Source organism: Pseudophryne corroboree, unplaced genomic scaffold (genome assembly GCF_028390025.1).
Source record: "Pseudophryne corroboree isolate aPseCor3 unplaced genomic scaffold, aPseCor3.hap2 scaffold_493, whole genome shotgun sequence".
Classification (NCBI taxonomy): Eukaryota; Metazoa; Chordata; class Amphibia; order Anura; family Myobatrachidae; genus Pseudophryne; species Pseudophryne corroboree.
In genome coordinates, this window is record NW_026970100.1 from 404,924 (window position 1) to 431,569 (window position 26,646).

General features: G+C 44.4%; 4 non-coding genes across 4 annotated transcripts; all 4 read right to left on the reverse strand.

Moving 5' to 3' along the window:
• Nucleotides 1–430: 430 nt before the first annotated feature.
• Nucleotides 431–594, reverse strand: LOC135029773 (U1 spliceosomal RNA). The gene has a single exon (XR_010225867.1). It is a non-coding gene; the product is annotated as a U1 spliceosomal RNA (small nuclear RNA).
• Nucleotides 595–744: 150 nt separating this feature from the next.
• On the reverse strand, nt 745–908 carry LOC135029719 (U1 spliceosomal RNA). Its single transcript, XR_010225817.1, has one exon. It is a non-coding gene; the product is annotated as a U1 spliceosomal RNA (small nuclear RNA).
• Nucleotides 909–1,582: 674 nt separating this feature from the next.
• Nucleotides 1,583–1,745, reverse strand: LOC135029834 (U1 spliceosomal RNA). Its single transcript, XR_010225923.1, has one exon. It is a non-coding gene; the product is annotated as a U1 spliceosomal RNA (small nuclear RNA).
• Nucleotides 1,746–1,897: 152 nt separating this feature from the next.
• LOC135029919 (U1 spliceosomal RNA) lies at nt 1,898–2,061 on the reverse strand. Its single transcript, XR_010225991.1, has one exon. It is a non-coding gene; the product is annotated as a U1 spliceosomal RNA (small nuclear RNA).
• Between the last annotated feature and the right edge of the window lie 24,585 nt (nt 2,062–26,646).

Sequence of the window (26,646 nt, forward strand, 5' to 3'; positions counted from 1 at the left end):
GCAAGTGATGTCATCCAAGCAGTGGGTCAAAGTTGGCTTCAACCCTCGTCTGCTTATGAAAAGAGAAAAGGGATATGCAGGGCATGGCGGCCTTTTGCGACGCTTGGATGACCCCTAGTTCGCATTAAACACCCCCACCCTCCTTCGGTGTGGGGCTCATGTTGGCCATGCCCCAGCCCCTGAAGCATTCAAGCTGATTTCTTGCAGCAGCTGGGTACTGTAACAGCTCCAGAGCTGCTCTGTAAGGCAAGTAAAAGGGTGTGGGCCCTGCAGCACTACCTGTAGTTTGCATTGTGCATTGGAAGGCACAAAGTAAGCAGACGGGAGGAGAAGTCAGGATAGTGCACAAGGTTATAGAAGGGAGGGGCTCAAGAAAAGAGAAGTGGAAACAGACAGCATACTAGGCTGGAGAGAGACCTGAGACAAAGAGATCTGAATTATACGAGAGCCGTCCAGGGGAAACACAAATTATGCAGTCAAGTTTCCCACATTTGGGGAAATCGCAAGGGGCAGCACACCCAGAGTGCAATGGGTGAGCCTTGCCCTGGGAGAAGCACCTTCATGATCATAGTATCTCACCTGGCAGGTTAGTAGGAGTTGGGCTAGAGCTGGGGAGGGTCGCTGCTCGGGCACTACCTTTCAAGTGAAGGAGATCCAACTGAGGCAGCACAAGGGAACTCTCAAAAGAAGAACAAGGCTAGAGGAAGATCTGAGACAAAGAAATCTGACTTTACCAGAGCTGACCAGAGGAAAGCACAAACACAGTCCACCACTACCACAAATAATGCAGTCGAGTTTCCCACATTTGGGGAAATCACAGGGGTCAGCATACCCAGAATGCAATGAATGAACCTCACCCTGGGAAAACAATCTTCATGACAATAGTATCTCCTATGCAAAATAAGTATGATTTGGGATAGGGCAGGGGAGGGCCGCTGCTCAGGCACATCTCTGTCAAGTAAAGGAGATTCAACTGAGGCAGCACAAGGGAACTCTCATCTGGGGACAACAACTGCAGGGAGAACACATATTTTCAGATGAACATGGGGTGGCAGAAGGCTGCCTAATACTGAAGCACCCCCAAACAACAAACCAAATGCAACAACTAGTGCAAGCATTCCTGGGGGATGGCCTGCAGCAGATGGATTTGAATATGGTGATGTCATCCAAGCAGTGGGTCAAAGTTGGCTTCAACCCTCGTCTGCATATGAAAAGAGAAAAGGAGTGTGCAGGGCATGGAGGCCTTTTGTGGTGCTTGGATGACCCCTAGTTCGCATTAAGCACCCCCACCCTCCTTCGGTGTGGGGCTCATGTTGGCCATTCACCAGCCCCTGAAGCATTCAAGCTGATTTCTTGCAGCAGCTGGGCACTGTAACAGCTCCAGAGCTGCTCTGTAAAGCAAGTAAAAGGGTGTGGGCCCTGCAGCACTACCCGCAGTTTGCATTGTGCATTGGGAGGCACAAAGTAAGCAGACGGGAGGAGAAGTCAGGATAGTGCACAAGGGTATAGAAGGGAGGGGCTCAAGAAAAAAGAAGTGGAACCAGACAGCAAACTAGGCTGGAGAGAGACCTGAGACAAAGAGATCTGAATTACATGAGAGCCGACCAGGGAAAACTCAAATTATGCAGTCAAGTTTCCCACATTTGGGGAAATCGCAGGGGCAGCACACCCAGAGTGCAATGGGTGAGCCTTGCCCTGGGAGAAGCAACTTCATGATCATAGTATCTCACCTGGCAGGTAAGTAGGAGTTGGGCTAGAGCTGGGGAGGGTCGCTGCTCGGGCACCCCCCTGTCAAGTGAAGGAGATCCAACTGAGGCAGCACAAGGGAACTCTCGAAAGAAGAACAAGGCTAGAGGAAGATCTGAGACAAAGAAATCTGAATTTTACCAGAGCTGACCAGAGGAAAGCACAAACACAGTCCCCCACTACCACAAATAATGCAGTCGAGTTTCCCACATTTGGGGAAATCACAGGGGTCAGCATACCCAGAATGCAATGAATGAACCTAACCCTGGGAGAACAATCTTCATGACCATGGTATCTCCTATGCAAAATAAGTATGATTTGGGATAGGGCTGGGGAGGGCCGTTGCTCAGGCACATCTCTGTCAAGTAAGTTGCATTTGATTTGTTGTTTGGGGGTGCTTCAGTATTAGGCAGCCTTCTGCCCTACCATGTTCATCTGAAAATATGTGTTCTCCCTGCAGTTGTTGTCCCCAGATGAGAGTTCCCTTGTGCTGCCTCAGTTGAATCTCCTTTTGGAGAAGACCTCAATAAGATTGTAGCTGATCTGGCTACTGCTAAAACAGCTTGCCTACCTAGTATGACTCCTACCACGCAGAAGGCTAAAAGTACTTTTCTTGGCCCTTTCATCCTCCAGGTAAAGCGTACCCAAGGTCAGGCATACCCAAAGCAAGCTCATGTTTCCAGACCTGCCAAGCCCAGACTGAAGCAATCCTGGGCTGCCCATCAGCCTGCTTCCAAAACGGACAAGCCTGCCGCATGACGGTGCAGGCCTCCCTCTGGGGGATCCCAGGGTGGGGGGCCCGACTTCTAGGTTTGGCAAAGAAAGGTATAATTCTAAGCTAGAGAATTCTGTTTGGAGCTCACCTTGTACTTTGTGAAGAAATAATCAGCATTGTGGCTGAGCAGATACATGTAGTGTGTGGCTGCAAACTGCATGGATCTGCTGCGTTGTAATGCTGATTCTTTTTTTTTGCAAAGTACCAATAGCTTCATATAATGTTCACAATTTTTATGCAGGATCAAATAGCTCAATAGGTAGGGTGTTTGATTAGAATTCAACAGGTTATAGGTTTGAATCCTGGGTATGGTAGTTTGAGATGTGTTATAAAGTATGTTGTTCTGACTGCCGGCATCCTATCACCTGGGATATCATACTAAATAAATGGAGTTGATCAATTTTTTTTTTTTTAACTAGGGACAATTTCCAGATACTTCTCTTTATAACTGAGATTGCCCCCTGGAACTTCACATCAGTTGACAACTATGCATGAGTGGGCAGTGCTTGCCCTGGATCTGTCCACCCATTTATGTGCCGCCATAAAATAAAGCATGACTAACAGTTATCCTGGGCGTACACTACACAATTATCTGTCAGGCTATCTATCCAGTCTGGATGGATGGAATGAAAATCTGGTAATGTATAGGAGCAAATGTCAATTAACCATTTGCTCCCAAACACTAGAAAAGTGGTCAAAAATGGTCATTACACAAATTGGTTAAACCCAAAATTTAACCAATTTGTTTAGGGGACCATTTTTGTCCATTTTTTAGTGTTTGAGAGTAAATCGTTGATGGTCATTTGCTCACATAGATAACCGGATTTCTATTCCAACCAGCCAGTGTTGGAGAGATGGTCTGCCAGATTACATAATGCATACCAGAGCCATAACTAGACTTTTTGGTGCCCTGTGACAGAGAATTATATGCCCTCCCCCCCATTTTTGCAATATGGACAAAAGGCGCATGCCTTGTGGGGAAGGGGCATAACAAGATTGGTCTCAGAGAAAGCACATGAGATATGAAGATATATCTAGTATACTTGACAATCAATGGTTTGTGGTTTTGCAGGGGTGCCCTCCTTAAATGCATATACAGTCACACATGGCATGTTTGTGTAAATGGCATATCAGCAGTCAGCACTAACTGGTGACATGCCATTTGTACAAGTAAGCCATGTGTGACTAATATATAAACATACTTTATTAAATAACACCTCAAACTATCATACCCAGGATTCAAACCTATAACCTGTTAAATTCTAATCAAACACCCTACCCATTGAGCTACTTGATCCTGCATCTATTCTAACCTCCAAAAACAGATTCAGTTGCATTTTCCAGCGTGTTTTGTTTGCGCCTTTGCAAATGTCTTACATCGACAAACTTATTTAGTACTATTTTGCAAATAGGGTTACATTGTCGCAACATTGTGTTCCCTAATTGCTTGATTTTTTAAATGCAAAAATTGATAAAGACACCTGATAATTGCTCTGTGGAGTCTTCTTTTGTGTCTACTTCTTATCTACATTTAATTCCCTACCTATAATCAAGGCATTTTTAAATGCTGGGTGCTGCCAGGACGTGAGGCCTACCTAGTCTTTAGATCTGAATTTGAATGTACTTGTGAACTAACTTAATTTCCTACTTCTAAATTCATTCCTAAATTCACTACTTACATTAATCCTGTAGTTGGGCATTTTGAGCCTTCAATTGTGGGCATTGTTTTGTGTCCAGACCAGCAGCTGGTGGTGTGCATTTGCTGGAAAGGCATCGAAGACCTCCGATATGCTGCATCTCCTGATGTGTGTCTGCCTCAAGTGGCTGTCAGCAAATGCATGCTAGACACCCCATTCCAAGCTGATTGTGACATCACGGAACATGCATCATAGAACAGGCATGCTAGAACATGGGTCTTCAACCTGCGACCCTCCAGCTGCTGTGGAACTACATATCCTAGCATGCCCTGCCTCAGTTTTAGCATACCTTAAAAGCAAAACTGTAGCAGGGCATGCTGGGATGTGTAGTTTCACAGCAGCTGGAGGGCAACAGGATGAAGACCCATGTGCTAGAACCAAACCGCAGGTACATTGAATGCTAGCAAGCTGAATGTTTAAATCCTTTTTGTTCCGCAGCATTCCAATGCGGAAGATTCCATGGAACCAGAGATTATTCCATTGAGAAGGACATGCTGCCTGGATGACTGCACTGTGCAAATTAAATCACGGAGCCAGTTGGCTTGTGGGTGGCTCTGGTGACTGGGTGGTTGGGTGGGCGGTGTGTCGGAGGTGGAGCACATGCAAATGAATGTGTATCATCCAGCTAGTGAGAGAGAAAACTCATGCAGGAGTGTGCCTGCTTGTCAGTGAGTTATGCACCTTGCCAGACGTCAAATCTACATGGAGCAACTGGAGGGGACAAGAGCAGGTTTGGAAAATATAGACAGAAGAGCATATATGCTGGCGCATTCTCCATGATTGTGTCAGCTTATGTTTTGGTGCACTGCACTTTCACTAAGTTTTAGCCATTTTGTTTAAACGCAAGTGTAGTTGCTTCTCGCTCTTTTGGCTGTGATATTGTATTGTGGTTGAAGAGTCTGCTGGAGGGATTGTTTTCTTCATTGGCGAGAGACTGAAGATATTCCAGGATGGAAGGCTTGGGAACACTATCCGTTTTTCAGTTGTGGAAGAGTTGAAAGACCGGATTGGACTACATTCTATAGTAAAGGGTATCTTTGTATTTATTAATCCTCCCTTTATATGTGTCTGTCTTTCAATAAAGCTTTGGGCTTGTGATTCCGTCACCCTCTTACACTCCACACCCATAGCCTTATTAACTATTGTATTGTTTAAATGTATAGTGCAGTTCATGATTTATAGTGTAGGCTGACCTGTGCTGTAGTTCTTGAACTGTACTATACCGACAGCATTTGTATTGTGTTTTGGCTGTGCTGCAACACAGTACTTATGTGTGTAATGTTTATGTATGTTTTTTTGCTTCTTTATGTCAATAAAGACTGCTTTTTCAATCCAATATCTGAAAACAATCAATGTTTATCTTTGATGGCAATAGAAGTGGTATGATATTTGCTGCTTTTGAAAGGCAATATCTGATATGTCCCCTATCTGGGAACCATATATTAAATGGCTTTTCAGAAAAGGGAGATGGGAGAAGAGCTTTCAGTACTTGTAGGACCGATGCACATTTCCTATTCTAGCCTCCAAAAACAGATTCAGTAGCATTTTCCAGCGTGTTTTGGATGCGCCTTTGCAAATGTCTTACATCGACAAACTTATTTAGTACTATTTTGCAAATAGGGTTACATTGTTGCAACATTGTGTTCCCTAATTGCTTGATTTTTTAAATGCAACAATTGATAAAAACACCTGATAACTGCTCTGCGGAGTCTTATTTTGTGTCTACTTCTTATCTACATTTAATTCCGTACCTCTAATCAAGGCATTTTTAAATGCTGGCGGCTGCCAGGACGTGAGGCCTACCTAGACTTTAGATCTGAATTTGAATGTACTTGTGAACTAACTTAATTTCCTACTTCTAAATTCATTCCTAAATTCACTACTTACATGAATCCTGTAGTTGGGCATTTTGGGACTTCGATTGTGGGCATTGTTTTGTGTCCAGACCAGCAGCAGGTGGTGTGCATTTGCTGGAAAGGCATCGAAGACCTCCGATATGCTGTATCTCCTGATGTGTGTCTCCCTTAAGTGGCTGTCAGCAAATGCCTGCTAGACACCCCATTCCAAGCTGATTGTGACATCACGGAACATGCATCATAGAACAGGCATGCTAAAACATGGGTCTTCAACCTGCGACCCTCCAGCTGCTGTGGAACTACACATCCCAGCATGCCCTGCCTCAGTTTTAGCATACCTTATAGCAAAACTGTGGCAGGGCATGCTGGGATGTGTAGTTTCACAGCAGCTGGAGGGCCACAGGATGAAGACCCATGTGCTAGAGCCAAGCCGCAGGTACATTGAATGCTAGCAAGCTGAATATTTAAATCCTTTTTGTTCCGCAGCATTCCAATGCGGAAGATTCCATGGAACCAGAGATCCTTCCATTGAGAAGGACATGCTGCCTGGATGACTACACTGTGCAAATTAAATCACGGAGCCAGTTGGTTTGTGGGTGGCTCTGGTGACTGGGTGGTTGGGTGGGTGGTGTGTCGGAGGTGGAGCACATGCAAATGATTGTGTATCATCCAGCTAGTGAGAGTGAAAACTCATGCAGGAGTGTGCCTGCTTGTCAGTGGGTTATGCTCCTTGCCAGACGTTAAATCTACATAGAGCAGCTGGAGGGGACAAGAGCATGTTTGCAAAATATAGATAGAAGAGCATATATGCTGGCGCTTTCTCCATGATTGTGTCAGCTTATGTTTTGGTGCACTGCACTTTCCTCCACTAAGTTTTAGCCATTTTTGTTAAGCTCAAGTGTAGTTGCTTCTCGGCCTTTTGGCTGTGATCTTGTATTGTGGTTGAAGGGTCTGCTGGAGGGAGGGATTGCTTTCTTCATTGGCGAAAGACCAAAGATATTCCAGGATGGAAGGCTTGGGAACACTATCCGTTTTTCAATTGTGGAAGAGTTGAAAGACCGGATTGGACTACATTCTATAGTAAAGGATGTCTTTCTATTTATTAATCCTCCCCTTATATGTGTCAGTCTTTCAATAAAGCTTCGGGCTTGTGATTCCCTCACCCTCTTACACTCCACACCCATAGCCTTATTAACTGTTGTATTATTGTACAGTTTAAATGTATAGTGCAGTTCATGATTTATAGTGTAGGCTGGCCTGTGCTGTAGTTCTTGAACTGTACTATACCATCAGCATTTCTATTGTGTTTTGGCTGTGCCGCAACGCGGTACTTATGTGTGTAATGTTTATGTATGTTTTTTTGCTTCTTTATGTGCATCGGTCCTACAAGTACTGAAAGCTCTTCTCCCATCTCCCTTTTCTGAAAAGCCATTTAATATATGGTTCCCAGATAGGGGACATATCAGATATTGGATTTCAAAAGCATCAAATATCATACCACTTTTATTGCCATCAAAGATAAACATTGATTGTTTTCAGATATTGGCTTGAAAAAGCAGTCTTTATTGACATAAAAAAAAACATACATAAACATTGCACACATAAATACAGTGTTGCAGCACAGCCAAAACACAATACAAATGCTGACGGTATAGTACAGTTCAAGAACTACAGCACAGGCCAGTCTACACTATAAATCATGAACTGCACTATACATTTAAACTATACAATAATACAACAGTTAATAAGGCTATGGGTGTGGAGTGTAAGAGGGTGAGGGATTCACAAAACCGAAGCTTTATTGTAACACAGACACATATAAGGGGAGGGTCAATAAATAGAAAGATATCCTTTACTATAGAATGTAGTCCAATCCGACCTCTGTGCTCTTCCACAACTGAAAAACAGATAGTGTTCCCAAGCCTTCCATCCTGGAATATCTTTGGTCTTTCGCCAATGAAGAAAACAATCCCTCCCTCCAGCAGACCCTTCAACCACGATACAAGATCACAGCCAAAAGGCCGAGAAGCAACTACACTTGAGCTTAACAAAAATGGCTAAAACTTAGTGGAGGAAAGTGCAGTGCACCAAAACATAAGCTGACACAATCATGGAGAATGCGCCAGCATATATGCTCTTCTATCTATATTTTGCAAACCTGCTCTTGTCCCCTCCAGCTGCTCTATGTAGATTTAACGTCTGGCAAGGTGCATAACCCACTGACAAGCAGGCACACTCCTGCATGAGTTTTCTCTCTCACTAGCTGGATGATACACAATCATTTGCATGCGCTCCACTTCCGACACACCACCCACCCAACCACCCAGTCACCAGAGCCACCCACAAGCCAACTGGCTCCGTGATTTAATTTGCACAGTGTAGTCATCCAGGCAGCATGTCCTTCTCAATGGAAGGATCTCTGGTTCCATGGAATCTTCCGCATTGGAATGCTGCGGAACAAAAAGGATTTAAATATTCAGCTTGCTAGCATTCAATGTACCTGCGGCTTGGCTCTAGCACATGGGTCTTCATCCTGTGGCCCTCCAGCTGCTGTGAAACTACACATCCCAGCATGCCCTGCCACAGTTTTGCTATTAAGGTATGCTAAAACTGAGGCAGGGCATGCTGGGATGTGTAGTTCCACAGCAGCTGGAGGGTCGCAGGTTGAAGACCCATGTTTTAGCATGCCTGTTCTATGATGCATGTTCCATGATGTCACAATCAGCTTGGAATGGGGTGTCTAGCAGGCATTTGCTGACAGCCACTTGAGGGAGACACACATCAGGAGATGCAGCATATCGGAGGTCTTCGATGCCTTTCCAGCAAATGCACACCACCTGCTGCTGGTCTGGACACAAAACAATGCCCACAATCGAAGTCCCAAAATGCCCAACTACAGGATTCATGTAAGTAGTGAATTTAGGAATGAATTTAGAAGTAGGAAATTAAGTTAGTTCACAAGTACATTCAAATTCAGATCTAAAGACTAAACACAAAACACAAAATAAGACTCCACAGAGCAATTATCAGGTGTCTGCATTGTTGCATTTAAAAAATCAAGCAATTAGGGAACACAATGTTGCGACAATGTAACCCTATTTGCAAAATAGTACTAAATAAGTTTGTCGATGTAAGACATTTGCAAAGGCGCAAACAAAACACGCTGGAAAATGCAACTGAATCTGTTTTTGGAGGTTAGAAAAGATGCAGGATCAAGTAGCTCCATGGGTAGGGTGTTTGATTAGAATTCAACAGGTTATAGGTTTGAATCCTGGGTATGATAGTTTGAGGTGTTATTTAATAAAGTATGTTTATATATTAGTCACACATGGCTTACTTGTACAAATGGCATGTCACCAGTTAGTGCTGACTGCTGATATGCCATTTGCACTAAAACAAATTAAAATGGTAAAAGTTATTGTACTTTAAGTAAAAATAAAAGCTAAAATATCAACCCCAGTTTTGGATTACTTTAATGAACAAAAAAAAAATGCATATAGCAAAGGATAGTTTCAATCTGCCTACCTCTGGGTTATGGGCCCAGCATGCTTCCATTGCAGTACTCTGCTGCACATGTAAGTGCAAGAGATCCTGAAGCACTCACTCATCATGCGAAAGTACCAATGTGTTTCTTCATTGGTTGCTGGAAGAAACATCTTACAAAAACTCTCCAGATTATTGACTTTTTAAAGTTTTTCTAGGAAACGTTCTAGATGAATGCTTATTAATCTTTGTCAGTATGTACTTTTCGCAAAGTGTCTCTGTGGCGCAATCGGATAGTGTGTTCAGCTATTAATCAAAAGGTTGGTGGTTCAATCCCACCCAGGGACGTAATTGACCTTGTAATCAGATTTTGGTGATATTTAAGTAGACAAGTCAAAATTGCAAACCCCCTCTTATGGTGTAGGGTACCTGGCCTTCTCTGATGTAATCAGATTTGATTAAGTGATTTTATAAAAAAACAGCTAGGAAGCACAATTTAGCAGTGGGTTGCAGAGAAAAAGAAAAATGCTGGCAGAAAAATCCAATTGAGTGATTAAACAGCTCTTCATTTTCTGGCTTTATTTTTATGATAACAAATTTGTTCTCTGAAAAGTGTCCACAAAGCCAAGTATCTGATTAACATCTTTGTAGGGATGTTTTTTCACCTATTACTAAATTAAACTTGCTTCATTGGAAAGGCAGCAAGATGCATCCTCATTTCAATATCTACGGAAATAATACAGGTTGACACCAGGAAACATTAACGCCACTGCATCTTTGCTGTTTTCTCATGTGGAAGTCTGTTTAATGTGAAAACAAGGTGATATCTAATTAGCACACAGGTAAGGAATTAAGAAAATCTTTATTTAAGGGTGAAGATGTTTCTCACAAAATCGTTGCCCCAATGCATCATTGAAATTCAAGCTGGAAAGATGATTTTAATATATCACTTGTACATTTTGTATTGCTCTTCTGGTGACAATGTAGTTTGTTTTTGTCAATTACCATTTTAATAATAGGGTAAAGAAAATTAAGTGGATTTTTGAAAGAAAACAATACTGTCAATATACTATTAAAACAAATTAAAATGGTAAAAGTTATTGTACTTTAAGTAAAAATAAAAGCTAAAATATCAATCCCAGTTTTGGATTACTTTAATGAACAAAAAAAAAATGCATATAGCAAAGGATAGTTTCAATCTGCCTACCTCTGGGTTATGGACCCAGCATGCTTCCATTGCAGTACTCTGCTGCACATGTAAGTGCAAGAGATCCTGAAGCACTCACTCATCATGCAAAAGTACCAATGTGTTTCTTCATTGGTTGCTGGAAGAAACATCTTACAAAAACTCTCCAGATTATTGACTTTTTAAAGTTTTTCTAGGAAACGTTCTAGATGAATGCTTATTAGTCTTTGTCAGTATGGACTTTTTGCAAAGTGTCTCTGTGGCGCAATCGGTTAGTGTGTTCAGCTATTAATCAAAACGTTGGTGGTTCAATCCCACCCAGGGACGTAATTGACCTTGTGATCAGATTTTGGTGATATTTAAGTAGACAAGTCAAAATTGCAAACCCCCTCTTATGGTGTAGGGTACCTGGCCTTCTCTGATGTAATCAGAGTTAGATTTGATTAAGTGATTTTATAAAAAATCAGCTAGGAAGCACAATTTAGCAGTGGGTTGCAGAGAAAAAGAAAAATGCTGGCAGAAAAATCCAATTGAGTGATTAAACAGCTCTTCATTTTCTGGCTTTATTTTTATGATAACAAATTTGTACTCTGAAAAGTGTCCACAAAGCCAAGTATCTGATTAACATCTTTGTAGGGATGGTTTTTCACCTATTACTAAATTAAACTTGCTTCATTGGAAAGGCAGCAAGATGCATCCTCATTTCAATATCTACGGAAATAATACAGGTTGACACCAGGAAACATTAACGCCACTGCATCTTTGCTGTTTTCTCATGTGGAAGTCTGTTTAATGTGAAAACAAGGTGATATCTAATTAGCACACAGGTAAGGAATTAAGAAAATCTTTATTTAAGGGTGAAGATGTTTCTCACAAAATCGTTGCCCCAATGCATCATTGAAATTCAAGCTGGAAAGATGATTTTAATATATCACTTGTACATTTTGTATTGCTCTTCTGGTGACAATGTAGTTTGTTTTTGTCAATTACCATTTTAATAATCGGGTAAAGAAAATTAATTGGATTTTTGAAAGAAAACAATACTGTCAATATACTATTAAAACAAATTAAAATGGTAAAAGTTATTGTACTTTAAGTAAAAATAAAAGAGCAAAAATATCAATCCCAGTTTTGGATTACTTTAATTAACAAAAAAAATGCATATAGCAGAGGATAGTTTCAATCTGCCTACCTCTGGGTTATGGACCCAGCATGCTTCCATTACAGTACTCTGCTGCACATGTAAGTGCAAGAGATCCTGAAGCACTCACTCATCATGGGAAAGTACCAATGTGTTTCTTCATTGGTTGATGGAAGAAACATCTTACAAAAACTCTCCACATTATTGACTTTTTAAAATGTTTCTAGGAATCGTTCTAGATGAATGCTTATTAGCCTTTGTCAGTATATACTTTTGCAAAGTGTCGCGGTGGCGCAATCAGTTAGTGTGTAAGGCTATTAACCAAAAGGTTGGTGGTTCAATCCCACCCAGGGACTTAATTGACCTTGTTATCAGATTTTGGTGATCTTTAAGTAGACAAGTCAAAATTTCAAACCCCCTGTTATGGTGTAGGGTACCTGGCCTTCTCTGATGTAATCAGAGTTAGATTTGATTCAGTGATTTTATAAAAACAGCTAGGAAGCACAATTTAGCAGTGGGTTGCAGAGAAAAAGAAATATGCTGGCAGAAAAATCCAATTGAGTGATTAAACAGCTCTTCATTTTCTGGCTTTATTTTTATGCTAACTAATTTGTTCTCTGAAAAGAGTCCACAAAGCCAAGTATCTGATTAACATATTTGTAGGGATGGTTTTTCACCTATTACTAAATTAAACTTGCTTCATTGGAAAGGCAGCAAGATGCATCCTCATTTCAATATCTACTGAAATAATACAGGTTGACACCAGGAAACATTAACGCTACTGCATCCTTGCTGCTTTCTCATGTGGAAGTCTGTTTAATGTGAAAACAAGGTGATATCTAATTAGCACACAGGTAAGGAATTAAGAAAATCTTTATTTAAGGGTGAAGATGTTTCTCACAAAATCGTTGCCCCAATGCATCATTGAAATTCAAGCTGGAAAGATGATTTTAATATATCACTTGTACATTTTGTATTGCTCTTCTGGTGACAATGTAGTTTGTTTTTGTCAATTACCATTTTAATAATAGGGTAAAGAAAATTAAGTTGATTTTTGAAAGAAAACAATACTGTCAATATACTATTAAAACAAATTAAAATGGTAAAAGTTATTGTACTTTAAGTAAAAATAAAAGCTAAAATATCAATCCCAGTTTTGGATTACTTTAATGAACAAAAAAAATGCATATAGCAAAGGATAGTTTCAATCTGCCTACCTCTGGGTTATGGACCCAGCATGCTTCCATTGCAGTACTCTGCTGCACATGTAAGTGCAAGAGATCCTGAAGCACTCACTCATCATGCGAAAGTACCAATGTGTTTCTTCATTGGTTGCTGGAAGAAACATCTTACAAAAACTCTCCAGATTATTGACTTTTTAAAGTTTTTCTAGGAAACGTTCTAGATGAATGCTTATTAGTCTTTGTCAGTATGTACTTTTTGCAAAGTGGCTCTGTGGCGCAATCGGTTAGTGTGTTCAGCTATTAATCAAAAGGTTGGTGGTTCAATCCCACCCAGGGACGTAATTGACCTTGTGATCAGATTTTGGTGATATTTAAGTAGACAAGTCAAAATTGCAAACCCCCTCTTATGGTGTAGGGTACCTGGCCTTCTCTGATGTAATCAGAGTTAGATTTGTTTAAGTGATTTTATAAAAAATCAGCTAGGAAGCACAATTTAGCAGTGGGTTGCAGAGAAAAAGAAAAATGCTGGCAGAAAAATCCAATTGAGTGATTAAACAGCTCTTCATTTTCTGGCTTTATTTTTATGCTAACTAATTTGTTCTCTGAAAAGTGTCCACAAAGCCAAGTATCTGATTAACATCTTTGTAGGGATGGTTTTTCACCTATTACTAAATTAAACTTGCTTCATTGGAAAGGCAGCAAGATGCATCCTCATTTCAATATCTACTGAAATAATACAGGTTGACACCAGAAAACATTAACGCCACTGCATCCTTGCTGCTTTCTCATGTGGAAGTCTGTTTAATGTGAAAACAAGGTGATATCTAATTAGCACACAGGTAAGGAATTAAGAAAATCTTTATTTAAGGGTGAAGATGTTTCTCACAAAATCGTTGCCCCAATGCATCATTGAAATTCAAGCTGGAAAGATGATTTTAATATATCACTTGTACATTTTGTATTGCTCTTCTGGTGACAATGTAGTTTGCTTTTGTCAATTACCATTTTAATAATCGGGTAAAGAAAATTAATTGGATTTTTGAAAGAAAACAATACTGTCAATATACTATTAAAACAAATTAAAATGGTAAAAGTTATTGTACTTTAAGTAAAAATAAAAGAGCAAAAATATCAATCCCAGTTTTGGATTACTTTAATTAACAAAAAAAAATGCATATAGCAGAGGATAGTTTCAATCTGCCTACCTCTGGGTTATGGACCCAGCATGCTTCCATTACAGTACTCTGCTGCACATGTAAGTGCAAGAGATCCTGAAGCACTCACTCATCATGGGAAAGTACCAATGTGTTTCTTCATTGGTTGATGGAAGAAACATCATACAAAAACTCTCCACATTATTGACTTTTTAAAATGTTTCTAGGAATCGTTCTAGATGAATGCTTATTAGCCTTTGTCAGTATGAACTTTTGCAAAGTGTCGCTGTGGCGCAATCAGTTAGTGTGTAAGGCTATTAACCAAAAGGTTGGTGGTTCAATCCCACCCAGGGACTTAATTGACCTTGTTATCAGATTTTGGTGATCTTTAAGTAGACAAGTCAAAATTTCAAACCCCCTGTTATGGTGTAGGGTACCTGGCCTTCTCTGATGTAATCAGAGTTAGATTTGATTCAGTGATTTTATAAAAACAGCTATGAAGCACAATTTAGCAGTGGGTTGCAGAGAAAAAGAAATATGCTGGCAGAAAAATCCAATTGAGTGATTAAACAGCTCTTCATTTTCTGGCTTTATTTTTATGCTAACTAATTTGTTCTCTGAAAAGTGTCCACAAAGCCAAGTATCTGATTAACATATTTGTAGGGATGGTTTTTCACCTATTACTAAATTAAACTTGCTTCATTGGAAAGGCAGCAAGATGCATCCTCATTTCAATATCTACTGAAATAATACAGGTTGACACCAGGAAACATTAACGCCACTGCATCCTTGCTGCTTTCTCATGTGGAAGTCTGTTTAATGTGAAAACAAGGTGATATCTAATTAGCACACAGGTAAGGAATTAAGATAATCTTTATTTAAGGGTGAAGATGTTTCTCACAAAATCGTTGCCCCAATGCATCATTGAAATTCAAGCTGGAAAGATGATTTTAATATATCACTTGTACATTTTGTATTGCTCTTCTGGTGACAATGTAGTTTGTTTTTGTCAATTACCATTTTAATAATCGGGTAAAGAAAATTAATTGGATTTTTGAAAGAAAACAATACTGTCAATATACTATTAAAACAAATTAAAATGGTAAAAGTTATTGTACTTTAAGTAAAAATAAAAGAGCAAAAATATCAATCCCAGTTTTGGATTACTTTAATTAACAAAAAAAAATGCATATAGCAGAGGATAGTTTCAATCTGCCTACCTCTGGGTTATGGACCCAGCATGCTTCCATTACAGTACTCTGCTGCACATGTAAGTGCAGGAGATCCTGAAGCACTCACTCATCATGGGAAAGTACCAATGTGTTTCTTCATTGGTTGATGGAAGAAACATCTTACAAAAACTCTCCAGATTATTGACTATTTAAAGTTTTTCTAGGAAACGTTCTAGATGAATGCTTATTAGTCTTTGTCAGTATATACTTTTCGCAAAGTGTCTCTGTGGCGCAATCGGTTAGTGTGTTCAGCTATTGATCAAAAGGTTGGTGGTTCAATCCCACCCAGGGACGTAATTGACCTTGTGATCAGATTTTGGTGATATTTAAGTAGACAAGTCAAAATTGCAAACCCCCTCTTATGGTGTAGGGTACCTGGCCTTCTCTGATGTAGTTAGATTTGATTAAGTGATTTTATAAAAAAAAACAGCTAGGAAGCACAATTTAGCAGTGGGTTGCAGAGAAAAAGAAAAATGCTGGCAGAAAAATCCAATTGAGTGATTAAACAGCTCTTCATTTTCTGGCTTTATTTTTATGATAACAAATTTGTTCTCTGAAAAGTGTCCACAAAGCCAAGTATCTGATTAACATCTTTGTAGGGATGGTTTTTCACCTATTACTAAATTAAACTTGCTTCATTGGAAAGGCAGCAAGATGCATCCTCATTTCAATATCTACGGAAATAATACAGGTTGACACCAGGAAACATTAACGCCACTGCATCTTTGCTGTTTTCTCATGTGGAAGTCTGTTTAATGTGAAAACAAGGTGATATCTAATTAGCACACAGGTAAGGAATTAAGAAAATCTTTATTTAAGGGTGAAGATGTTTCTCACAAAATCGTTGCCCCAATGCATCATTGAAATTTAAGCTGGAAAGATGATTTTAATATATCACTTGTACATTTTGTATTGCTCTTCTGGTGACAATGTAGTTTGTTTTTGTCAATTACCATTTTAATAATCGGGTAAAGAAAATTAATTGGATTTTTGAAAGAAAACAATACTGTCAATATACTATTAAAACAAATTAAAATGGTAAAAGTTATTGTACTTTAAGTAAAAATAAAAGAGCAAAAATATCAATCCCAGTTTTGGATTACTTTAATTAACAAAAAAAAATGCATATAGCAGAGGATAGTTTCAATCTGCCTACCTCTGGGTTATGGACCCAGCATGCTTCCATTACAGTACTCTGCTGCACATGTAAGTGCAAGAGATCCTGAAGCACTCACTCATCATGGGAAAGTACCAATGTGTTTCTTCATTGGTTGATGGAAGAAACATTTTACAAAAACTCTCCAGATTATTGACTATTTAAAGTTTTTATAGGAAACGTTCTAGATGAATGCTTATTAGCCTTTGTCAGTATGTACTTTTGCAAAGTGTCGCTGTGGCGCAATCACTTAGTGTGTACGGCTATTAACCAAAAGGTTGGTGGTTCAATCCCACCCAGGGACGTAATTGACCTTGTTATCAGATTTTTTTGATCTTTAAGTAGACAAGTCAAAATTTCGAAAACCCCTGTTATGGTGTAGGGTACCTGGCCTTCTCTGATGTAATCAGAGTTAGATTTGATTCAGTGATTTTATAAAAACAGCTAGGAAGCACAATTTAGCAGTGGGTTGCAGAGAAAAAGAAATATGCTGGCAGAAAAATCCAATTGAGTGATTAAACAGCTCTTCATTTTCTGGCTTTATTTTTATGATAACAAATTTGTTCTCTGAAAAGTGTCCACAAAGCCAAGTATCTGATTAACATCTTTGTAGGGATGGTTTTTCACCTATTACTAAATTAAACTTGCTTCATTGGAAAGGCAGCAAGATGCATCCTCATTTCAATGTCTACGGAAATAATACAGGTTGACACCAGGAAACATTAACGCCACTGCATCTTTGCTGTTTTCTCATGTGGAAGTCTGTTTAATGTGAAAACAAGGTGATATCTAATTAGCACACAGGTAAGGAATTAAGAAAATCTTTATTTAAGGGTGAAGATGTTTCTCACAAAATCGTTGCCCCAATGCATCATTGAAATTCAAGCTGGAAAGATGATTTTAATATATCACTTGTACATTTTGTATTGCTCTTCTGGTGACAATGTAGTTTGTTTTTTGTCAATTACCATTTTAATAATCGGGTAAAGAAAATTAAGTGGATTTTTGAAAGAAAACAATACTGTCAATTATAAGGGCACGGTCGTGCCCTTATATTAAGGCTGAATCGAACAAACGGAATTCTCCCATAGGGAACTTCTGAGATGGGGGCATGGTTTTTGAGGGGCTACACCTCAAAACTGATAGGACGTACTGAGCTGAAATTTGGCATGGACGCGTAGAATCGTCACCCGCTGCTGCAGGCCAAATTTCAGGGCAAAATAATAAAAAATGAGGAATTGGGAGTAAGCTAAAGTTCCAACTGTCAGTTTTTTTCTGCCACTCCCTCTGTGGCTTTTTGACAACGTTTTCCTATAGAGTGAATGAAGATTTTTTTGGGAAGGCATAACTCAGGATAGAGGACGAATTAAGACTTGGGGTTTGTTTTACTAGATAGAGTATGCCCCAGTGTAGTGCCTTTTGGGGTTGTGGTTTTTCAGAAAGTTATAGGGTTTTTTTAATTAAGAGAAATATGCCCCATTATAGAGATAGGGCATTTCAATTTATTGCGCCTGCGCTGTGACCGCCAGCAGGGGGTGTACAGAGAGTAGCTCTGGCAGTTGGGCACGAGGAGACAGAGCGGGAAGGAGTAACGTGGAGCTGCAGGAGGACAGCCAGCGGTTCCCGGCGTGTGAGTTCATTGAGGTCCATGAAGCGGGAGGAGATCGCCGGAGCTGCGTAGCACTGGGTGAGTTCTGTCAGGCAGCCCACCGCTGTGTACCCAGCTTCCACTTCTCCCCCGCGTGTCCGGCCACCCTCCCCTCTCGCCCGCCCGGCCACCCTCCCCTCCCGCCCGCCCGCCCGCCCGCTCGCCCGCCCGCTTGCCCGCTGTGTGCCCGGCCGCCCGCCGGACCTTCCCTGGTGGCTGCCTACGTCTCCTCCCCGCGTCTGTGGTGCGGCTGGCAGTAGGAGGCGTCTCGGGCAGCTGTGTCCGGCCACTCCTCCCTCCTCCTCCTCCCGCTGTGTCCGGCCCTCCCTCCCTGCAGTATGCGGTATTTATCAAGGTCTCTATGGTCACCAGTCACCCCCCCTTCCCCCTCTCGCCCTCCCTGCTGTGTGTCCGTCTCCCCCCCCTGCTGTGTGTCCGTCGCCCCCCCCTTGCCCTCCCTGCTGTGTGTCCCCCCCCTCCTCCCTGCAGTGTGTTCCCCCCCGCGCCCTCCCTGCTGTGTGTCCGGCCACCCTCCCCTCCTCCCGCTGTGTCCGGCCACCCTCCCCTCCTCCCGCTGTGTCCGGCCACCCCCCCTCCCGCTGTGTCCGGCCACCCCCCCCCTCTCGCTGTGTCCGTCCACCCCCTACCTCCCGCTGTGTCCGGCCACCCCCCCCTCCCGCTGTGACCGGCCACCCCCCCCCACTCCCGCTGTGTCTGGCCACCCCCCCCTCCCGCTGTGTCCGGCCACCCTCCCCTCCTCCCGCTGTGTCCGGCCACCCTCCCCTCCTTCCGCTGTGTCCGGCCACCCCCCCCTCCCGCTGTGTCCGGCCACCCCCCCCTCCCGCTGTGTCCGTCCACCCCCCCCTCCCGCTGTGTCCGGCCACCCCCCCTCCCGCTGTGTCCGGCCACCCCCCCTCCTCCCGCTGTGTCCGGCCACCCCCCCTCCTCCCGCTGTGTCCGGCCACCCCCCCTCCTCCCGCTGTGTCCGTCCACCCCCCCTCCTCCTCTCTGCTGTGTGTCCGTTCTCCCCCCGCCCTCCCTGCTGTGTGTCCGTCCCCCCCCGCCCTCCCTGCAGCGCCTGACACACGCACACGCAGCGCCTGACACACACGCACACACGCAGCACCTGACACACACACACAGACGCAGCACCTGACACTCACACGGACCTGACACACACGCACACACTCACACGCAGCGCCTGACACACACAGACACGCAGCGCCTGACACACACAGACACGCAGCGCCTGACACACACACACTCACGCACCTGACACACACACTCACGCACCTGACACACACACACACACTCACGCACCTGACACACACACACTCACGCACCTGACACACGCACACTCACGCACCTGACACACGCACACGGCACGCAGCACCTGACACACACACACAGCACCTGACACACACACACGCAGCACCTGACACACAGACATGCAGCGCCTGACACACACACGCAGACACGCAGCACCTGACACACACACGCAGACACGCAGCACCTGACACACACACACACACGCAGCACCTGACACACACACGCAGACATGCAGCACCTGACACACACACGCAGACACGCAGCACCTGACACACACATGCAGACACGCAGCACCTGACACAGACACGCAGCACCTGACACACACACACATACGCAGCACCTGACACACACACACACAGCACCTGACACACACACACGCAGCACCTGACACAGACATGCAGCGCCTGACAAACACACGCAGACATGCAGCACCTGACACACACATGCAGCACCTGACAGACACACACACACACACACACACACACACATGCAGCACCTGACACACCCACACACACAGACATGCAGCACCTGACACACCCACACACACACGCAGCACCTGACACACATACATACATGTGGCATTTAACGCACACACGCACAGCACCTGACACACAATCATATACACTCAGAGCACCTAACACACACATACACTCGCAGCACCTCACACACACTTGTATACACACGCAGCACCTGCCACTCACACATATATACACATGTAGCACCTGCCACTCCCACATACATGAACAGCACCTAACACACACATATATACATGCAGCACCTGACACACACATACACGTGCAGCACCTGACAGTCACACACATACAGATGCGACACAAACACATACACGCTCAACACCTGACACCCACGTGGCAGCTGACACATACAAATGCAGCACCTGAGATACACACATATACACGTGCAGCACCTGAGACACACACATACACGTACAGCACCTGACACACACACACATGTATGTACACGCGCGGCTCCAGGCACACACATACGTACGTACACACGCGGAATTTAAAACACACACACACTTACACGTGCGGCACCTGACACACATGTACGAACACGCGTGGCTCCTGACACACACACACGCGTGGCTCCTGACACACACACACACACACACACATGTACGAACACGCTCGGCTCCTGACACACACACGTATATACGTATACGCACGGCACCTGACACCTACACGTATGTACGTATACACACGGCTCCTGACACCCACACGCATGTACACGCGCGGCTCCTGGCACACACACACACACACACACACGTACGTACACGCGCGGCACCTGACACACGCCTGTACGTACACACATGCACAGCACCTGACATACACACATGTAGGTACGCGCCACCTGACACACACACACACACACACGTACACGCACGACACTTGACACACACGTACGTACACGCACGGCACTGACACATATGTACGCGCACGGCACCTGACACTCACGTACATACTAGTGATGAGTGGGTTCGGTTCGTCGGAATCCGAACCCCCCGAACTTCACCCATTTTACACGGGTCCGAGGCAGGTTCGAACCTTCCCGCCTTGCTCGGCTAGCCCGAGCGCGCACGAACGTCATCATCCCGCTGTCGGATTCTCACGAGATTCGGATGTCTGCATTCGTGGAAAGGGATCCCATGTGTAAACATGGGACCCCTTTCAGTCCGTCTGGTCCGGGTGTTCGGTTTGTTGTTTTGCCAAGTACGTGGATTTAATCTGGAACCTGGATCAGGTGAGTATAATTATCTTTTATTTTCAGGTACCCGTGGATTCTACTTGGAGAAGAGGACCGACTGCTTCATGTCAACATAGGTAAGTATGTGTGTGTCGGCAGGTGGGAAATAAAGTTATACTTTCACGGTGTCTGTGTCCTGTTTTTATTTGGGTATTTTTCCCCCAGTAGAACTACAGGTACCAGCGGGCCCGTTTTTCTCCTGCATGCTGGTACTTGTGGTTCTCCAAGTACCAGCTTGCGGGGGAGGCTTGCTGGGACTTGTAGTACTACTAGAAAAAACAATATTCTTTAAATTTTCTCAAGGCTATCAGCCTCCCATCCGCAGCCCTTGGATGGGGGGGACAGCCTCGGGCTTCACCCCTGGCCCTTAGGTGGCTGGGGGGGGGGGACCCCTTGATTGAAGGGGTCCCCACTCCCCCAGGGTACCCCGGCCAGGGGTGACTAGTTGGATATTTAATGCCACGGCCGCAGGGCACTGTATAAAAGTGACCCCCGGCTGTGGCATTATCTGTCCAGCTAGTGGAGCCCGATGCTGGTGTAAAAAATACGGGGGACCCCTACTCTTTTTGTCCCCCGTATTTTTTGCACCAGCACCAGGCGCAGAGCCCGGTGCTGGTTTTAAAAATACGGGGGATCCCCTGTCCGTTTTTCCCCCGGATTTTTAGAACCAGGACCGGCTCGAAGAGCCCGAGGCTGGTTATGCTTTGGAGGGGGGACCCACGCAATTTTTTTTTCGGGTTTTTCACATTCCATTTAAAAAATAAATAATATTTTAAAAAATATATAAATAATACTTGTGCCTCCAAAAAAGACAAACCAAGTACCTAATCCCTTCTAATATAAATAGATATGCTATTACCAAAAAAAAAAAACATGTTTTTAAATTTTTTTTATTAGATTCCGCCAGCAAAGTGTGGCGGATTGAAAATGACGAATTTACTGTTTAAAAGCACTGTTGTCGAATTTACAAACTTCAATTGAATATACTTTTGTCGAATTGCCGCATTTGTACCATTGCAGAAAAGTCGAATTTGTCAAATGTCGAATTTTAAAGTCGAATTTTGAAAGCCTGTAAGAATAGGCTCCGTCCCCTTCTACCCCTGTACCTTGCTCTCTCCTGTCTGTGCTCTCTCCCGTCTGTAGGACTAGGCCCCGCCCCCTTCTTACCCTCCTGTGACTGCTCTCTCCTGACAAGTGGACCAGGCCTGCCCCCTACACGCTGCTGGTGTCTTCATTGTTACTTGGTCTGGAGCTCCGTTGGGGAGAGAACGCACGTGAGCTCATTAAGAATGAGGAACTGGGATGTTTTAATTTTATTGTGAGTAGTGTAGTGTGGTGATGTAGTATGTTGTATGGGGGGTATAGTGTAATTATGAAGTGCAGCATATGGGAGGGCTGTAGCATAGTGATGTAGTGTGGCATATGGGGGGTGGTAGCGCATAGGCGTGCGTACAGGGGGTGCCTGGTGCGCACAGGCACTCCCTAATGTCCAGCACCGCTGCACGCCACGCTTGAGTAGCACAGTGATCGCTGAGTGTGTGATCGGTGGAGCCTAGCCTGCAGCTCATTTCCGTACCTCCCACCACCGCTGCACCCGACCCCCCTCTGCCTGCTGCTAATACTATGCTGAGTGCATTCATCGGCGGCCTCACTGGGGGGACTGGCGTCACCTTGCAATGTGACGTGGTGATGTCCGCCCATGCTCTCCTCCCGCCCACCTGTGCTTTCCTCCTGCTGCGGTCTCTCAGTCCTAGTGTGCCGCGGCCGCCACACCACTGGCAGTGTTCCTCTAGGAGGGACTGGGAGCTGCTGGCAGACACATTCTGCTGAGACTTACTTGTCAGTGCGGGTTCCGGACGGCAGGCGGCGGGTGGGAGGGCAGACGGGGAGCAGGTGTCACAAGGAGTGTGTGGGTAACTAATTAACAATACTTCCGCTCAACGTGGCACTGCTGGTCCTTCATCTCCCATGTCTCTTCACCAGGTGGCGGGCGGCCCGGAAATTAAGTGATGTGTTGTGCAGCAGTCAGTGTGAAGTGACTGTGAGTAACACTGGTGGTGCTGATGATGCTGCTGCAGAATCTGGAAGCAATTAATTCATAAATATAATGTACTCTATCAGTGTTTCTCTGACGTCCTAGTGGATGCTGGGAACTCCGTAAGGACCATGGGGATTAGCGGCTCCGCAGGATACTGGGCACAAAAGTAAAGCTTTAGGACTACCTGGTGTGCACTGGCTCCTCCCCCTATGACAATCCTCCAAGCCTCAGTTAGATTTTTGTGCCCGGCCGAGAAGGGTGCACACTAGGGGCTCTCCTGAGCTTCTTAGTGAAAGTTTTGTTTTAGGTTTTTTATTTTCAGTGAGACCTGCTGGCAACAGGCTCACTGCATCGAGGGACTAAGGGGAGAAGAAGCGAACTCACCTGCGTGCAGAGTGGATTGGGCTTCTTAGGCTACTGGACACCATTAGCTCCAGAGGGACCGAACACAGGCCCAGCCTCGGAGCTCGGTCCCAGAGCCGCGCCGCCGGCCCCCTTACAGAGCCAGAAGCAAGAAGAGGTCCGGAAAATCGGCGGCAGAAGACATCCTGTCTTCACCAAGGTAGCGCACAGCACTGCAGCTGTGCGCCATTGCTCCTCAGCACACTTCACACTTCGGTCACTGAGGGTGCAGGGCGCTAGGGGGGGGCGCCCTGAGCAGCAATAGAAACACCTTGGCTGGCGAAAATACATCACAAATAGCCCCCAGGGCTATATGGATGAATTTTAACCCCTGGCAGATTCCACAGAAAAACGGGAGAAAAGGCCGCCGAGAAGGGGGCGGAGCCTATCTCCTCAGCACACTGGCGCCATTTTCTCTCACAGCGCCGTTGGAGGGAAACTCCCTGGCTCTCCCCTGCAGTTACTACACTACAGAAAGGGGTTAAAAAAGAGAGGGGGGCACTAATTAGGCGTAGTATAACAATACAGCAGCTATAAGGGGAAAAACACTTATATAAGGTTATCCCTGTATATATATATATATATAGCGCTCTGGTGTGTGCTGGCATACTCTCCCTCTGTCTCCCCAAAGGGCTAGTGGGGTCCTGTCCTCTATCAGAGCATTCCCTGTGTGTGTGCTGTGTGTCGGTACGATTGTGTCGACATGTATGAGGAGGAAAATGGTGTGGAGGCGGAGCAATTGCCTGTAATGGAGTTGTCACCCCCTAGGGAGTCGACACCTGAGTGGCTGAGCTTATGGAAGGAATTACGTAACAGTGTCAGCTCTTTACAAAAGATTGATGACATGAGACAGCCGGCTACTCAGCCTGTGCCTGTCCATGTGTCTCAAAAGCCATCAGGGGCTCTAAAACGCCCGTTACCGCAGATGGCAGATACAGACGCCGACACGGATACTGATTCCAGTGTCGACGATTAAGAGACGAATGTGACTTCCAGTAGGGCCACACGTTACATGATTGAGGCTATGGAAAATGTTTTTACACATTTCTGATAATACCAGTACCACTAAAAAGGCTATTATGTTGGGTGAGAAAAAACTGCCTGTAGTTTTTCCTGCATCTGAGGAATTAAATGAAGTGTGTGATGATGCGTGGGTTTCCCCCGATAAAAACTGTTAATTCCTAAAAAGTTATTAGCATCATACCCCTTCCCGCCAGAGGATAGGGCACATTGGGAAACACCCCATAGGGTGAATAAAGCGCTCACACGCTTGTCTAAACAGGTGGCACTACCGTCCCCGGATACGGCCGCCCTTAAGGAACCTGCTGACAGAAAGCAGTAAAATATCCTAAAATGTATATACACTCACACGGGTGTGATACTGCGACCAGCAATCGCCTCAGCCTGGATGTGCAGTGCTGGGGTGGCTTGGTCGGATTCCCTGACTGACAATATTGATACCCTAGATAGGGACAGTATATTACTGACTATAGAGCATTTAAAAGATGCTTTCTATATATGCGTGATGCACAGAGGGATATTTGCCGACTGGCATCAAGAGTAAGTGCGCTGTCCATTTCTGCCAGAAGAGGGTTATGGACAAGACAGTGGTCAGGTGATGCTGATTCCAAAAGGCATACGGAAGTATCGCCTTATAAAAGGGAGGAGTTATTTGGGGTAGGTCTAACAGACCTGGTGGCCACGGCAACGGCTGGGAAATCCACATTTTTACCCCAGGTAGCCTCTCAACATAAGAAGACGCCGTATTATCAGGCGCAGTCCTTTGGGCCCCATAAGGGCAAGCGGGCAAAAGGCTCCTCATTTCTGCCCCGTGGCAGAGGGAGAGGAAAAAGGCTGCAGCAAACAGCCAGTTCCCAGGAACAGAAACGGTGGGGGCCCATCTCATAAATTTCAGCGTGCAGTGGGCTCACTCACAGGTGGACCCCTGGATCCTTCAGGTGGTATCTCAGGGGTACAAATTGGAATTTGAGACGTCTCCCCTTCGCCGTTTTCCTAAAGTCTGCTTTACCGACGTCTCCCTCCGACAGGGAGGCGGTATGGGAAGCCATTCACAAGCTGTATTCCCAGCAGGTGATAATCAAGGTACCCCTCCTACAACAGGGAAAGGGGTATTATTCCACGCTGTTTGTGGTACCGAAGCCGGACGGCTCGGTGAGACCTAATTTAAATCTGAAATCCTTGAACACTTACATACAAAGGTTCAAATTCAAGATGGAGTCACTCAGAGCGGTGATGGCAAACCGGGAAGAAGGGGATTATATGGTGTCTCTGGACATCAAGGATGCTTATCTCCATGTCCCAAATTACCCTTCTCACCAAGGGTACCTCAGGTTTGTGGTACAGAACTGTCACTATCAGTTTCAGACGCTGCCGTTTGGTTTGTCCACGGCACCCCGGGTCTTTACCAAAGTAATGGCCGAAATGATGATACTCCTTCGAAGGAAGGGAGTTTTAATTATCCCTTACTTGGACGATCTCCGGATAAGGGCAAGATCCAGGGAACAGTTGGTAGTCGGGGTAGCACTATCTCAGGTAGTGTTGCGGCAGCACGGTTGGATTCTTAATATTCCAAAATCGCAGCTGATTCCGACGACACGTCTTCTATTCCTAAGGATGATCCTGGACACAGTCCAGAAAATAAGAATTTACTTACCGATAATTCTATTTCTCATAGTCCGTAGTGGATGCTGGGGACTCCGAAAGGACCATGGGGAATAGCGGCTCCGCAGGAGACTGGGCACAAAGTAAAAGCTTTAGGACTAGCTGGTGTGCACTGGCTCCTCCCCCTATGACCCTCCTCCAAGCCTCAGTTAGGATACTGTGCCCGGACGAGC